The following is an 18,181-nucleotide window of genomic DNA, read 5'->3' as shown; positions in this document are numbered from 1 at the left end:
ACAAGCAAGGTAATTTTTGTTGTCAGTAACATAGATATTAAAATTACAATGTCAAATCTCAGATCAGAACTGCAACTAAGAAGTTTCGCCTATCTTATATATATTTTTCTTAATAAGATCAGCCTTCAAATCCTGAGGCCGTTTCTTTTCTTTCCTTTTTTTCTTCCAATACATGGTATCAAACTATCTTATTACCGAGCAAAATCTTCTTGATACCCTGAATTTTCACATTGGTTTCACATTTGTCACAAAAGGTATTTTTTTGTTAAGTAAGGTACTTTGGCTTAAATTTCTTATATATGATAGATAATATCTCAGCAAGATGTGAATGCATTTTAAATCATCCTTGGCGGTATAGAATGGCTGTGTCGATTACAACATTCAAGGCATTTATTCAGAATGTTTTATCTCATGTCTCAGGATTAGGAACTCAACATTGTCCTTTCAATTTCTATTTGTAACTCAACTTGAGAATTTTCTATCTAACATTAATTTCCTTGGCATTTACTTCTTGATTTGTCTATGATGTATAGTTATGATCTCTCTCAAGAACAATTCTAAATCTTTCTGATATTGTATATAATACTTGTATTATTTTTATTTCAAACATAATAAACTGAATAACTCTTTAAAGTTTTCTTAAATCATAATACTCATACATAAAATGCACATATGAGAGTGAATTTCAATGGATTTTTCACTAATTGAAAGCACCAGTAAAACCATCATACCAGAAGCACTCCTCATATTTCCATTTAGGTCCCATGAAGCAAACACCATCTATGGTTTTGACAAGGTGTATTCTGTAAACCTAAAATATAATGTTGATCTGAAAATCTATTTAAAAACCCAGAAAAATGTTGGCATCTTCCTCCATACTACAAGACCTCATCCAATTACATCTGCAACCTTCTGACAAAGACTATTATGACAGAAGGACACAGGCTATTATGAGAGAAAGACAATAATGCTTAGGAGGTGACAACTTGAGTCTGAGTCTAGACTCTGCAATTCAGTATGACTTGAAACAAATCAATTAAATGGCTGAACTTCTGGTTCTATATTAATATAATAAGTACAATGCATTACCTTAGATTTTCCTCAAGTTTGGTGGCAAAAACACAATGAAAGTGCCTTACATATTTTAAAGGACACTATAAACAGACCATTCTTTTGTTTATAAAATACAGGATTTCCACCAGTTCTATCAGTGCTGTAACTCTTAGATGGTCAACTATGCCTTCAAAACATTTCTGTGTTACAGAACACATTTTGTCAACACTTATATAGACTTGGTCTGAAATGAAATTTCATAATATTGACATCACTAGTAACAGATTTCTTAACTATGCCTTAACCATAATATTTCACAATTATTTAAGAAACAAAAGCCCTACTATTTTTTTAAATTACTTCATTACTGCTTATTTTCTACATGTGTTTTCAATAATACATCATACATTTTATCAGTATAAGCAAAACAGAGAGATTAATATATTATTACTTACAATTGCTGCAGAGTCATTGTCCCCTCCCTACCTAAAGGTTTTTATTAATAAATTTAAATAAGTGACACATATACTTCTGAAGGTCTTTTAATCTACATTTATTTTAGCATGAATAATCCTTACATGTAAAAGGTAAATTCACCTATCACCTATAAGATTTTATTCTATTGCATTCAGTACATGGGCTTTCATGGATGAAAAATGTGCTGAAATTATTATCTGCACTATTTGCTAAACATAGAAAATGAAAAAATTCTGTTTTGTGAAGAAATACATAAAATAATGATGCTATTTTCTATGTTTAAGATGAAAACACAAATATCCTATTAAAAGATAAACATAATAGAAAAGATAAACATAATAGAAAAGATAAAAATTAAAAATAGTATTGGCTGGTTTAACTTAAGACTAAAAATGCATTTGCATGCCATCTATCATCCAGTGCTTACCACATGCTCATAAACACTGTAGCATGCAGAAAATGCATAAGGAAGCCATTTTTTCCTGGTGATTTAAATTTGTTATCTCACTGTAAACTCAGCATTGAAGTTCCTGAGTCTGATTACTGAATTCTCCTTTGTCTCTAGATCCACAGCCCCTTTCTAACATCATCATTACTGCCTCCCTTTCCTAGTCCAGTGTATAAGATTTCTGCCTTCATTACTGGTTGGGTTTTAAGCTCTTTTTCAGGAGCCAAAACCTTGCTAGTTTTTTTTTTTTTTTTTTTTTTTTTAAGATTTATTTATTTATTTTAGAGAGAGAGAGAGAGAGAGTGAGAGCATAGTGGGAAGGGCAAAGAGAGAGGGAGAAAGAACCTTAAGCTGACTCCATGCTGAGCATGGAGCCCAGCCCAAACTGGGGCTCAATCTCACACTCTGAGATCACAGCCCTGAGATCATGACCTGAGCCACAGTCAAGAGTCAGTCACTTAACTAACCATACCATCCAGACGCCTCTAAAACCTTGCTATTTTTTAGAGACCTAGACAATTGCCTCACCCTTGCCAGCTTCTAATTCTTAAGGTCTCAACCATCTCTTCCAGACTTTTTAGGTACTTATCATTCCCATCTTCTCTCTTTCTGATTTCAGAGCACCAACATCACTTAGAAATCCCCATTCTGAGACAAACAGAAAGCCTCCTAACTCTGGGAAATGAACTAGGGGTGGTGGAAGGGGAGGAGGGCGAGGGGTGGGGGTGAATGGGAGATGGGCACTGAGGGGGGCACTTGACAGGATGAGCACTGTATTCTGTATGTTGGCAAATTGAACACCAATAAAAAATAAATTTATTTATTTATTTTTTATTTATTTATTTATTTTTTTAAATAAATTTATTATAAAAAAAAAAGAAAAAGAAATCCCCATTCTTAGGACCCAGTCATCAAATCTGGCTTTCTTGGTTGTTAGCATTGTGTTAAAAATTATCCCCCTTTGACATCATGATTTGGAGACCTAAATTATCTCTAAAATTGGGCATAAGGTATGCAAAATGTTAATAAAACTGTAATATCCCTATAGACTTAGGGATTCCATAGCATAGCCCATATTCCAGAAAGAAGTAAATACTGGAATTTAAGGCAACAGAACAGTGCTGAAACAGATATTTGTAAGTCATGTCTCATTATCTTCATGATTTGGGCCAATCAGAAATCCTTTGAAAAGCTACATTATTCAAAATGGAAGCACCGCCAGGCCTTGAGCACTACGTAAATTAAATTCAGGCAATTTGAAAGGGTTTTGTTAGGCAGACAAATTGTTAAAGAAAGATAGAAAAAATTAAGGATTTTTCTCATGTTGATTACACATGGCTATCAAAAGAATAGTTTGGAAGCCAAAGGAGCTCTACATAAAATAATAGAAGTAATACAAAGTGAAATACAATTTAGTGCTTAATTCATTAGAATTTAAATAAATAAGGACAGAAGATTTCAGTCAAGGACTGATACTTGATCCTGAAAAAGAATTAGGAAGAGAATGCAGATGACTTCATGAAACAATGCACTCATCTGAATAGATGTATTGTGGCAAGAATCGGGGCTGAGTTCTTAAGGAGAATCAGCCTAACTATTTCAGCATTGTGCTGAGGGGTAGTAGGAAATTGAACTAACCTTGGAAAAGTAAGGCTAAATTAAGGACTACCTCAAAGGCCAAAAATAGAAGTTGTCAAAGTATGAAAACATTGATAGATTTAGAGCAAGAGAAAGATGTCTATCTTCACATATTACATCTACTTTATTTACTTTTTTTCTCTATTAAACTAATATTGATGAGTGTAGTCTAGGTCAGTCAAGCTCATATTAAATTATAATTGACTATAGCATAGAGTTCTTTGGTGGTAGTGTAGTAGAAATTTTGGAAGGGATTGTCAAGCAGATGGAGAATAAGTTCTCCACATCTGAATCATTGCTCTGATCTGAGTATATATTGTGATTCTGTGTCAGATTTGTTTAAAACACAGCTTTAGCAGGTTCAAATATTGCAAAGCACAGTTTTAAGTCATAAAAGCATAAAATCTAGATATGGAAAGGGAATTTTAAAGCTAAAAAACATTTCAGGTTGATGGCCACTGGCCTTAAAAATGCTTGGAATAAATTTGGGGTTCAATAAATCTTTTTGAATTGTTTAGAGAGAGATCTGAAACCCCCCTAACCAAAGATGATTTGCCTTACAGTACTTGGAAATAGAAGAGAAACTACCCTCTAGGTCTCTTATCTTTGGAAATTCTTATTGTTTAATTCTGACCCTGCATTCCACTTTTGATATCATGTTGCAGTATCATAGACTGGGAAAAATATATTTTATGATTTTAATTGTCTAATCCTAGAATAATGAGGATAAATCTCCCCATTATTTTGAAATCAAACAACTAATTATATTAATCATCATCTCTCAGAATTCATTTTTTCAAAAACATATATTTAATTTATGTCATACTAAATTTTTATGGTTATTCTTCTTTGTTCAAAGCTGATTTATTGATCAACTCTATTACCTTACCCAATTGCATTTTAGAAGATATGTCATCAACATTTGCATGTTTCATTAGTAGAACTGTCTTAATCCATCATAAAGGTGAATTATTTCTCCCAATTTATTCTAAACTCAATGGCATCACTTTTTAAAAGCACATTGTCTATTACAGGCTTTGGTTATCGTCAAACTAACTCTTCTACATCTACATTCCTACTTACTGTGTTTTTAAAGACCTTTTAGAACTATATAAAAAAATTACTTACACCATCCAGCCATAACAATGTACTGGGTACAGTCTTATGTGCAAGACAGCAGATCAAATGCTGGAGGAGAAAAACAAAAGAAGGTACATTTGGAAAGAGTTGTGCCTTTGGAAAGAGTATTTTTAGGACTTGAGGTAAAGACATTCCAATGAAGAAAAGGCTTTGGAGCCCTTACAATACAACCTATAAACGAGAGCAAATCAAATTCAGAATTAAAATAGTGTAGGGTATAGAAAGAATGTAGTGCATATGAGAGTTCATACACTACTGCACTCTTATCTGGCCTAATCCTACCGAACCAAGCTCTTCTATTATCATGAGACTTGTCTGTGTTTTATTAGATACTGTGTGTGTCACATGTTTACCCTGCTATAAGCCTTCTGGACTGTCTGATGATACTGTTTCTATATTCTCTGACAATTCTGACTTTAGCCTGAAGATTAATTCCCTGAATTGTCCCTCTCAATCTAACAAGCTTTCATTCCATTGTCATTGTATTGTTGCAAGTCCCAAATAGTTTATGGGTATCACAAACAAATCCAATACACTCACTAATTCCAACTTTAGTCATGAGAAAAATCTTACAACTCAGATGGGTATCGGTTGAGCCACCATGGACTGAAAATGCAGACCATGCCCTCTTAAATATTTGGATTGAAATTCACTGACATTTAGTGTCAATGGTAGGTTAGATTAGAAAGGTAAAGATACTCTTTCCAGAAAGTTATTGTTAAAGTATTCCTGTTTTTGTTGATCTAAGAAATTCCTTTTATACAAATATATTGTAATATTACCATGATTCTTTAATATTTGTTCCATCTAGCATCAATTTATTAATCAGAGGGACTGAAGCCTTAAAAGAATGTAAATACAGGCAAACATCATTTCAAAGGTGACACAGGGCAGTTCCTACAGGAATCTGTAGGGGTAGGAACTGCATATGTAGGGCAACTTCAACATGTAGGAAAGATAGGAAAACTTAGTAAGAGCATGAAGGTCCCAGGCCAGAGTCCAGCCACAAACACGGAGACATCAAAGAAAGGAAAGGAGAAAAGAAAGTTATCACCATGATGTAGAAGCAGAAAATCAGGAGGGCATGCCCCTAAGATAAAATTTACCTTTCTTATCAATTCTGCCCTTGGGTGATAGAAGACAATTTTAGTTACTTTTGGATTGGAATACAAGAGAAAAAAAAGAAAGCAAGTAAAAAACAAAAACAACAACAAAACAACAATATTCTTAATTTTTTTCTAGTGTAGGTAATACTGATCGCTTAGATGAGTCTGCTATTAATCTGCTCACTGCGGGCCCTTGGGAAGCTATCTGTTAATCATCAGACTCACAATTTTGGTTCAAGTCTTGATCTCAGGGTGGTGAGACTGAGCCCTGCCTTGGGCTCCCTGTTAGCAGGGAGTGCTTGAGATTCTCTTTCCCTCTCTCTCTGCCCCCCACCCCCCTCTCCTGCAAGAATATGCTCTCTCTCAAATAAATCTAAAAGAAAAAAAATCTGCTCACTGACTAAACCCTCACAAAACTTTGTGGTCATTCCCTCTTGGAGTATCAACTTCCCCCTGTAACTTCATGTGACTCTGAGCTAAACTTCCGGAATGGTCTCTGATTCTGAACTTTTTTTCTGAGTGCTCAAACACAGGCCTTTTAAAGGTATCATACCAAAAGTCGACCTTCTTATCTTCACTAAACTGGCTTCTCTTACTATCCTAAACTAAATCAGTGAATGGCACCTATAATCCTAAAAGTCTGATTAGCAGATAACTGTATTTGATTAGCCATTAATGATCATTTTTTAAAATTTTTTTTGAGATACTACTTTCCATTTATAATTTGCAGAAAGAGGTACTAATTTGCTATTTATAGGATTAATATAAGATTTTAAAAGTATGTTCATGCAATTAAAAAATGCTTTGAACTAAAGCAAATATCAAAGCAAACAGCCCATGCATTATGCACATAAGTCATAATTGTAAAATTGATACACAAATGACTGATTTAAAAACCCTGTCACAAGCTTTAGAATACCCTTTATATAGAGGTCTCTGCTATTTTCTTATCTTCAGTATTTACCTGTCTCTACCTCTGTAGTAGTATGCAATAGTCATTATTATAATCATTCCTTGCACATAAGTATACTGCATCACCCCCTTGCTTTTCCCAATGTCACTTGAAATTAACCCCTCTAATCATAGGTGTATAGATCATCACCATCCCCACTTATCTGCCTGACAAATGTCCCCTCAAGTTTTAAAATTCACCAAAATACATCTTATTGCAATGGTGTTTTATTCTTTTATTTTTTTAAAGATTTTTATTTATTTGAGAGAGAGAGCACATGTGTACACAGTCGAGGGGAGGTGGGGAGAGTCTCAAGCAGATTCCTTGCTGAGGCACAGTGCCCAAGTAGGGGCTCAATTTCATGACCCTGAGATCACAACTTGAGCCAAAATGAAGAGTTGGATGCTTAACGGATGGCCCAAACTACAACGGTGTTTTCGATTTCCAAGCTTATCCTCCCAAGTTCTAACCTTCAAAGACACATTTCAGTGTTTTACTGTATCTCTAGGCAATTGCCATAAAGCCTGAATTAGATTAGAAATGTAAAACATGTTTTTTAAGTGACTGATTATTTCTTTGATATTAGAAGTTAATATTTAATATGTTAGAGCTATAAATAAACCTTGTCTTTCAGCTCTGGATAATAGCTTCACCAAAGATTTCTGTTGGCTGTGTTTGCTTCTCAAACTTTATGATTACTATTTTTATTTTTTATTTATTTATTTTTTAAACTATTGACAATTTTTTAAAAAGATTTTATTTATTTATTCATGACAGAGAGAGAGAGAGAGAGAGAGAGGCGGTGACATAGGCAGAGGGAGAAGCAGGCTCCATGCAGGGAGCCTGATGTGGGACTCGATCCCAGATCTCGAGGATCACACCTTGGGCTGAAGGCAGCGCTAAACTACTGGGCCACCAGGGCTGCCCACTTCTCAAACTTTAAACAGAGGCTTATGCAAATCCTAAGCACCAACCATCTCCAGATGTTGCTTCCAGAAGCCAACAGCTCATCTTTATGGCCTAATCTCAACTCTAACTGCTTTCCATTACATATTCCCTCCTTTTAAAGAAGCCCTTTAATTTAAAAGTCAAGCATATCAAGCCTTCTGTCCTGCATCACAGGATAGAGGGAACATTATTCCAAGGCCTACAGCTTAATAGGTAGATGAGCAAATGTCCCTTCTCTCTCATGTACTGTATCAATGATTTCTAAGGATAATTTAGTCTAACACTCCACAAGAGGCTGGAGTATTTGCCAATGGTTCTGTTTTCTAGAAGAGATGTCTAAGTTTCAGAGCACTGCATTGCATCAATTATTTATAATTTGTCTTTGGTGTTAAAAAACAAACTATTTTAGCTTGAATATGACTTTGAGTAACCTCCTGATATCTGTAATATTTCCTCAAAAATCATTTACGTGTATATATGTATACATATATTTTTAAATATGTTATAATGTTAAATATATAAGTCAAAAAGAAAAGACAGAGTGACCCTTAACAGAGGATCAATCAGACTACACTGGGCTTTTTGTTTGTTTTTGCTGTTTTAGGAATTACTGAGCTCATTTCATTCAACCCATTCACGGTATGGGGGTGAGGGATGATGATTTCCCCAAGATAGTATCAGAATGTCAATGTCCTACCCTTATTTATTCCTTCACAAGTTGTGGACACCCAAATCACTGGGTTTCAAAAGACAGAGCCATTCCAGGTTTCAAGAAAGAGTAACAGATTATTCTAATAATTGAAGCACTATTTGGCATGATTTGTAATCTATAAGATTTTCAAAAAAAAGCAAAGAGTTCTTCTGGAGTAATACAGAGGAGCTAGAAGTTCTGCAAGTAGTGGAGTGGGAGACTAGGATTTCAAGTTAGAAAAGTGGATTGAGAAGAGGTATATCTATTCTGAAGTTCTAGATAAGTAATGCAAAAGAGCCCTGCAATCATTGCCATTTAATACTGAGTCAGAGTTTGGGATAGCTGATCAGTCCGTCTTCATTGCACCTGTGTGAAAAAAACCTCACTTAAGGAACACTGCATGGTTAGAACCCAAGGTCTCAGGCAATCTACTATTATGTAGAATAACCCATAAGAGAATAACCCCCAAAAAGAAAGATGTTCATATACTGATCTCCAGAACCTATGAATAAATTATGTTATATAGAAAAGGAGAATTAAGGTTGCTTAAATAATTAAGATTATTCATCCGCTATCCTTAATATATAGAAAGATTATCTTGAATTATGCAGGTGGGCCTAACGTCACCACAAGATTCCTTAAAAGCAGGTAAGAAAATTAGAAGAAAACCTGAGAGAGAGAGTGGTGTTAGAAGGACCTAGGTAGTACTGCTGGGTTTTGAAGATACAAAAAAGGAAACATGAACTACAGAGAACAGAAGACCTCTAGAAACTAGAGAAGGCATAGAAAAAGATTCTTCCCTAGAGGCTCCGGGAAGGAATGCAACCCACCAACACCCTGATCTCAGCCTAGTGAGATCTGTGTTAATCTTCTAATCTACAGAACAGTGAAATAACAAATTTGTCTTGTTTGAGCCACTACATTTGTAGTAAGTTGTTACAGTGGTAAGAGAAAGCTAATATAATACAAATGCCAGAAATTTTTCCTTTGCCACCACCATGAGTACTTCATGGGGAATGTTTTGTTTTTTGTTTTTGTATCTCCACACAAGATGACTCTAAGAGCAAAGGAAGCCCTTCATCACTTAGCAGAATAGTACACAGAAGATGCCCTACGTATCCTTGGGACTGAAACCAAGGATGAACTACACAATCATAAGATAGTGATAGTAACACAAGGACACACTGGATGGAAATTTGCTCCTTGGCTTCACCCTACCAACACACAAATCATCTATCATCTGTACCCATTTTATTCTTCCCTGCATGGCAATCTCCACCAACTATCTAGAGATGACGGTTTGAAGCCCATTCCTTTCTGTCTCCATAGGCACTTGACTGAATTGATTACTTTTCCTTTCCATTGTGGATTTAATTCCTTCCTTCCTTCATCTGGAATGAATATTTCCTGCTGTGCTTTTTCAACATTATCAAGTGTCTTTCATCAGCAAGCAATCGACAACAACAAAAAAATCCTCCTCTGTTCTCTATCCTATCTCTATTTAGAAACTTGGGAGGGGGGGATGCTTTCTATAATAGAAGTACTGCTACTCCATGGCTCCCTTTGTCATCTCTCTTTCTATTTTTATTTAAGTGACACCTAGGGTCATATTCCCTAAGGTGACCAATGACCTCTATGCCACTAAATCCAGTGGCCATTCTTAGAACTACTGACGTCTCCCAATGTCTTCAAACACTTCTTTATCAAACCATTTGCAAGAAACCATTCTCTATCTAGGAATGCTTTCTCTCCATTTCACCTGATCCTTAATGTTCACATCTCAGACTGGCACTTACACAGGGAAGCATTGCCCATCTGTTACATACCTACCACAATTGTGTTTTTAGATGTAGGCTTCTGATTATTTAATTAATGTCTGTCTTTCCTATGGGAATGTAAGCTCCTCAATGTCAAGGGCCAGGCTGATTTTGGTTACAATTATAGTCATAATTCCAAAAACACTGCTAAGAGCAATCTTAACATTGATAGGCACTCAAAAAAGTATTTGTTCAATGAAGGATAAGTTTAAAAATACATACCCAGGGAAAAAAAAAAGTGAGAAATCAATAACATTTACTGAGTAACAATATATGGTAAGAACACACTAATCATTTTGAGGGCTCATCTTACTTCATCTTTTAAATAACCCAATAAAAATACTAATTCCATTCTATGGGAGAAAAAAATTGAGATTTGTAGCGGAAATTCCTCCAAGGGCTCCCAAGTAAAAGCAGCAAAATCAAGACTTGGAATTTAGATATGCTTAGCCCCAAATCCACATGTGTGGTCTCATACTCATTCTGTCTTTAAAATTTTGATATTTTGCTCACCATGAATTTTTGCATTCATTTTAATTTCTTAAAAACATTAAACTATTGTTTCTCTCGATAATTGTGTTTTTGTTGCCCCCTGAAATTTTACACCTGAGGCAAGTACTTCCCTTGCCTTACTTATTACCCCATCCTAGTCTGACCCTGCACAAATTACAGAGTTTGATCAAAATGTTTATTCTAAAAGTAAGCTACATACGGAATTAAGCAATAGAGACCAGTCTCTCCGAGGGAAGATAGGAGAATCCAGTATTCTTAACCTGGATCAGAATGATGAGAGTGGGTTTCCTCAGTAAGGTAATGACTAGTGATCTGCAGAGAAAGTGAAAGGCGATTCTCTACCATGCCAAGGACAAAAGAGAAAGAAAATCTTGCAGGACTTTCTATGCAGACATAAGAATATATTTATGTTTGGCACAAACTACTTCTACCACATTCTGCTGCTCAAAGCAGGTTACAAAGCCATCCCAAACTCAAGAGGAGGGCAAACAGACTCCACCTCTTGACAAGACGAATTGTAAAGATACCAGGGGTGCATATTCAGACAGGAGAAAAGGTCCTGTCATATTTTGCTAATAATCTACCACAAGAAGCAACAGTAGTATTATAACACCATTGCTGGCATTGGAAAAATTAGCTCTTCATTTGTAAATATTTGGCAATTTGGTTCGGAAATAATAGTGTGGTGTTGTTTTATTTTGCTTGTTGATGCTTAGTAATGAACTTCACTTTGATAACTGTGGAAATCACATACTACAACATTCTAAACGTCTTCAGAAGAGAAGGAATGATTCTCAAATAAGAGACACTCCAGTTTTTATTCAGTTTGGGTTTTGTTTTTCCTGATAGGAGGAAAATCCACAACCATCTCTAGAGGCCTCTCTTGCCCATTTAACAGATTAGGTCAATTCATTCTTGGAGACATTGTAACCATTGCTTTGGGCATATTGTCTATGGTGGGAAAGGCCCTCAGCAGGACAGAAGTGATGAGATACCCAGCAGAGTCTGCCGAAGCCCTCTCTATTAAACACGTATTCTCTGAGCAACAGTAAATGTTTCCAAGGGTACGGAAAAATATTTTAGAACCACCTGGGAATGGATTAAATGCATGATCTTCTGGTTTTGGCTTCCTAGGCACATTCTTCCTGTCCACATCCAAACTAGGGAACAAGTTCTCTGGGTTTACTGCCTCAAACAAGGTTTCGTTATGAATGGAAATTGTTTTAGAAAAACTTGGGTTCTTCCCCTCCCCATGTATTGTTTATATGCCTGTTTAAATTCAAATTTGAGCCAGCAGCTTGGGAAATAAGAATATTTGAAGTGTATGGCAAAAGTTTCATATGCTGAAGGCTGATTTATCCAGAAGCATAAATGCTGAATTATACACCTCCCACTTACTCTAAATTGAACTGCCCACATCTTTGTGGGGCTGCCCACAAGGTGTCTAATGAGTTATATGCCAGGGCTTATTTAACAAGAAAAGAAACCAAATAGAGCGTAACTGAAACCTGGGTACATTTTGTTTTTGTTTTGTTTCAGAGAGCTGTCAGATATTCCAGTCCAATCTTAAAGTTGTTGCTTCCCTTTATTGCAAGTCGACTTCAGAATTTTAGTTACCTCTTGCTACAAAAGGTTTCAGTTTCCAGGGTGGCAGGAAGAATGAAGATCGATGGTTCCTGGGCCTGGTTGGTCATACCAATTTGTACTGCAATCTTGGTGCTGCAGTCTCTGAGATTTGAGTTTAAATGTGCGCCTTGCAGCTTTGGAAGAAAGATGTGGTCTGCATACAGCTGTAGATCAACACTGCCAGTTTATTCACAGGATAAGGCATCCAACCTGCTTGTGCACATGGGCATTTCATGGGATATAGAAAGGAAAAGAAAAGGAGACAAATAGAATGAGACAAGGAATGAAGGAAGAAACGGAAGGAAAGAGGAAGAAAGAAAGAGAAGGAGAAAGGGAAGAAGTGGGAAGAGAGGGATACAGGGAGGTGACTTATTTGTTTTCTTAAAATGGCACAGTTACAGCTAAATCTTTCCAATAACCAATCATGGTTTGTTCACAGAAAAGAGCGTCAGTCGAACATAGAAATAATACTATCATTTAATAGTAATGCTTAATGAAAATTGAATAAGAATTCATCTTCTTTAATACATACTGAATAATAAACATGTAACCATTATTCCTACTGGCATATATTTGTAATTGGTCCAAATGACTTGCTCTTTAAAAATCTTGCCTCTGTGGAGCGCCTGGGTGGCTCAGCCATTGAGTGTCTGCCTTTGGCTCAGGGTGTGATACTGGAGTCCCCTGATCAAGTCCCCTGCAGGGAGCCTGCTTCTCCCTCTGCCTGTGTCCCTGCCTCTCTCTCTCTCTCTTTGTCTCTTATGAATAAATAAATAACAATCTTCAAAAAAAAAAAAACAAAAAACAAAAACCTTTCTTAAAAAAAAAAATCTCGCCTTTGAGATATTGTCTTTCTGATTTGGTTCATAAATGCCCCATCCCATATTGCAGTTGAAAGGTTCATATAATTCAAACTTTAAATTTTTATTTCTCAAATGATTACACTGAATTTCTAATGAAGGCCAGGCACCTTTCTTATTTTATAAATTTAAAAATGAGCAATACAATGGGTTAGGAAGTTCTAATTTTATAATGCAACTTTTGTAATAAATTTTATAATCCAACTTTCAATGATTTAGAATCTTGTTTAAACTGAGACCACTCCTACTTTACACACGTGATTGTTTTTAACTGCTCATTTCCTCGTCCCATGAAACCCTGAGGAAATGCAGTAAGAAATAACATCTATTTTTTGTATTGAAAGAAAAATATCTGCAGTTTATTGTTACAAATACAAAGCTTGACTTTTTGGTATTATGTGCATATTCAGACTGGGGATGCCTAGAGTTTGCAGGCCAGAATTTTCCTTGCTCAATGTTTGTTTGTTTATTTATTTCTTCAAGACAAATACCTGCAAAGAAAAATATTTTCTTTTAGGTTTGGATAGATTTAGTTTCAGTTAGCAAAATGCTAAAATAATGAATTAGTATGATCTAGAATAGATATATCATGTTTATTTTGTTTAAACAAGTGGAGCAGATTTTACACACTATCCACAGACTAACCATCTTTCAGATGAGAAAAAAATTAGTTTTTGAATACTTAAGGTTAGACTTAATGTATTTATTTAATAACGAGGAGTGTTCTGTGTTTAAAGTAGTAATTAGGAGAGTCATTCTTTTCTGTAAAACAAGCTGACAACCCCCTTTGGCTCTGTCTTACAGGTTAGATTATCCCATGATAGTAAAGAAGAAAGGTCATAGGAGAACTTAAAATGCTAAGTAGTCACATTTACCAGATAACAAATGTCTGCCCGCTGCACTCAGTTCTGAAGGAGAGAACCTTTATATATAGAGAGAGATAGATAAAGATGGATAGAGTGATGGATAGATAAAGATGGATAGATAGATAATCTCATACTTTCAGGTATTCTCACAGTCATTTTCCCATTCCAGAGATGAGGATAGTAAGGTACATAGGGAAAGGGTGTTTATCTTTGGTAAACAGTTGTATGCCATGATTAATTCCCAGTGATTTATGCTTAAGTAAACATTTCAGCCATTAACTTAGAAATATTTGCACAACCCATATTTTGCTAATTCACTCATTATTCTGTGTTTCTATATTCTCAGTCTCCAAAGAACCAGTTTTATTATTTGGTGTAATGATTTTTTTTTTAAGATTTATTTATTTGAAAGAGAGAGAGAGAGAATGCAAGTGGTGGAAGGGGCAGAGGGAGAGAGAATCCTCCAGCAGACTTTCCCCTGATTGCATAGCTTAATGTGGGGCTCGATTCCAGGATCCTGAAATCATGACTTGGGCTGAAATTGAATTGGCCACTTAACTGACTAAGCCACCCCGATGCCCCTGGTGCGATGATTCTAAGAGCTAGTTTAAGACCTTTAGAGACCCTAAATAACTTACGAAGAATGCACTCTATACACATTCAAACCATGAATAGTACTAAACCATAAAATAAGTATTTGGAATTGCAATGTTTCTGATTCTTCTCAGAGACTTTGATTTTTTTAAATCACATATAAAATCATTTTCAAAAAAGATCTGGTGTTTTTGTTTGCTGAGCCCTAAGCACAATCTTGACCTCTTCTTGGGTGTTCCAGAGTGACAAATTATCGATTATCAACCCTGTAGTAGCAGCAGGCTTTTAACATTTAAAAGTTTCCTTTCTCCCCATATTCTTGGATATTTTAATTAGGAATCATTTTAATAAAAACATCTGAATTACCTAATACAGTCTTTAAACAACAGCCAAAAAAAAAAGTTCCCCTTAAAATGGAATTGTCAGCTTTTCTGAGTATTCAGAGTAGCTGCGTATATGGTGCTACTCTGAATTAGCTCTTTAGTTTTCATTAAAGCATTATATTGAATAAGTTAAATATCTCTGCTCCTAATTTAAAATGGTAATGAGAAGCTGAAAATCAGAGGCAGTGCAATGAGAAATACCAGGGACATACACGTCAAATTTAATAAAAGGATTCTTTATCCTTGGTTTAGCTTTGGCTTTATTCTTTTGACCAAAAAAGAACATTGGAATCTTGATATAAAAGAGAAGGCTATAAAGTGAAGTGTAATGACTTTAGAGATGAACGTATTGGTTCATGTATTACTTGGTATTGAAATATAAAATCTCTTAGAAAACCAATTTTTCAAAACCTATTAAAGAGACATAATTAATAATTCTACCTAAAACAATTTCTTTTTTGCCATTATTATTAGCAATATTATATGAAGATAAGCTTTAATCAAAACACTTTAATCAAGAATTTACCTGATGGCTTTCTTAGAGTGTTTTTACAACTTTATATATTTTACTGTGTGGTAAGTGATGTTTATTTCTATATTTAAACATTATTTGCTAATATAAAATGGCTTATCTAAGATTCTGCTTGAGAAAGTGAAAGGCATTACTTCCAAATTCTCCAGAAGACATAATCCACAATGTATTAAGGTATGTTGTCTTCAAACTGATCACTAGCATTATATAATATCTACATGTTTTAGAGACAGACTGAATCAAAATACAATGGTGTAATAAAGCATAGTAAGAAGGAGGTTAATTATAGTTTGAGATGTCAGTTTCTGTCTGACTGATGAAACCATTTCAACTGACACAAAGCATTAAGAGCTTGGAGTTGGGGCATAGGGAGGTGGATTATATGGCCACAAGAGGGCAGTAGATGGTCTAAACTAATGAACTGAACTGATGCATATGGAAAGATTACAGTAGTGAAGGTTTTTACTATAAAACCAGCCTTTTATAAGTTTTGGTCTCCCAAGTAGGAAGCATGAAAACACACAAGGTGCTTCTGTAATGCCTTATTTTCTCCCTTTCAATTAACAGAATAGGAAGTTTAGCAAAAGTAACTGGAGGTCACAAAAATGAGTAAATGGAAGCATTTGCTTGTACCACAGAAAAGAGGGTTGCATGTCTCACAATGCAGATTGAAAAATTTAGTTCTCAAGCAGCTAACATAATTTCTCTACCCTAACCTAGACCTTTCGTATAATTTCATATGATTTTCTTTACAATTTTGCCTCTGTGTTTCTAGCCAAAATCCTTAGAGCAATGGAAAGAAAATTGCAGTGAGAGTCAGGATACATGGTTCTAGAGCAAGTTATTTCAACCTATAGACCAACTAATCAAACTCTGTCATTTGACATAAAATATATAGGTGTTTATTTGTATTGCTTCCCATTACATAAGATATGAGGTTGGTCCATGGCGTCTTCTTCAGCTCTAATTTAAAAAATAATTATAATCCAGCACATTTGAATACATCTTAGGTTCTTTCTTCCTCATTCCATTTGTTATGTGCTATGCCCTAGGAGAGAGAGACGGGCTTCCACCCTCTGAGTGTGTGACCTGTCATCTTATATATCACCATCACACAGTTGGCCCTTCTGGATCATGGCTCCACAGGAATTGTTTCTGTGTCCCAATCTTTAGGCTATGTAGCTGACCCAGCTCTTTGAAAGATGCTTCCTTACAGTGGAAATAAAGCGTTTCAGAGTGATTCTGTGCCTGCATGTGTCTCTGCATGGGCACATGTGTACACATGCATGTGAGTCTTGTTAGATCAACAGCCTATTTCTGGTAATAATGCTGCCTTACTCCAGATCACCATGACTCTACATTTCCAAGTCATTGTACACTGGTTCTTCACCCTGGTATCCCACACTCAGTCAGACAATACATCCAGGCACTTCTACCTTAAGTGCTTTAGCCCAGGCTGCTATAACAAATTACCATTAACTGTGTGGCTTAAATAATGCACATTCATTTCTTACAATCACGGAGACTGGGAAGTCCAATATCAAGATGCCTGCAAATTCTATGTTGTGAGGCCCCTCTTCTTTGTTTGCAGACAGAAGTAATCCTGCTGCATCCTCATATCTCTCTCATGTGTCTTCTCATAAGGTCACTAAGCCTTATTCATGAGTGTTCTCACCTTTGTGATCTAATTATGCCTCAAAGGTTCCACTTCAAGTACCATCACATTAGAGATTAGGGTTCCAACATATGAATTTTGGTGGAAGACAAACATTCATTTGATAACACTAAGCAAAGTCTGTGTGTGTGTTTGTGTGTGTGTGTGTATTATAGATGCACATATATCTCTATCTCTCTATCTCCACCTCCTCTTTCTTACTAATATTGTCATCATTCTAGTGTAGACCCTTATTACTCTTCTGGGCTCCTAAAACAACTCATAATTTATTTCCCATCATCAGGCTCTTTCCATCCTAATCCATCCTCCAGATAGCTGTCAGAGGAATCCTCTTCAACACGACTCTGATCATATTACTTGTCTCCTCAAAAACCTTAAGTGATGACCATTTTTTACCAAATCAAATGTGAACACATAGCAAAGTGATCAGGGCTTCCTGAAGTATGACCCCTAGATAGAACACTCTGAAGAGGCAAAATGGAATTAAAAAAAAAAATCTGAGCTACACACTGGACAGCAAACAATTGTGTCCTTCATTTTCTTCATCTATAAAATTAGGTTAGATTACATAATCTTGCAATCACCTTCTGAAATCACTATTTTGTTATAGAGCTTTACCCTCTACTTCTCTGCTGGGCACCTATTACCACTAAAAGGAACAAAATCACTGGCCATTGCTAGATTATGAGCTTTCTTTCTTCCAACATGTTTGTATTCATAATTCCATAACTCATAAACTGTCCTTCCAACCAAGGTGTGCATCAAAATCCTGCCTGTCATTAGCATTCCGCTCAAACTACCATCCAAAAGCTTTCTCTCTTGCCTCTAAAATCTCTTCCAAAAGCCATTGCATTCTCCATGT

General features: G+C 35.6%; 1 long non-coding RNA gene across 3 annotated transcripts in view; it reads right to left on the bottom strand.

Annotated features, from left to right (window-relative positions):
- Positions 1–17,303, bottom strand: part of LOC140639352 (uncharacterized) — an 84,246-nt gene extending 66,943 nt beyond the window's left edge. The window contains exons 1-3 of one of the 3 annotated variants that reach the window (XR_012036092.1): positions 17,159–17,303; positions 12,401–12,619; positions 4,745–4,804 (exon numbers count right to left, since the gene is read on the bottom strand). This is a non-coding gene — a long non-coding RNA (uncharacterized lncRNA). Of the gene's footprint in view, positions 1–4,744; positions 4,805–12,400; positions 12,620–13,597; positions 13,761–17,158 lie in introns of those variants that run through there. The other 2 variants (XR_012036091.1, XR_012036090.1) reach the window with 2 other exon arrangements.
- Between the last annotated feature and the right edge of the window lie 878 nt (positions 17,304–18,181).

The sequence above is a fragment of the Canis lupus genome, chromosome 9 (assembly GCF_048164855.1).
Source record: "Canis lupus baileyi chromosome 9, mCanLup2.hap1, whole genome shotgun sequence".
Taxonomy (NCBI): Eukaryota; Metazoa; Chordata; class Mammalia; order Carnivora; family Canidae; genus Canis; species Canis lupus.
Note: the sequence above shows the minus strand (reverse complement) of the source record. Positions and strands in the feature narration are given on the sequence as shown.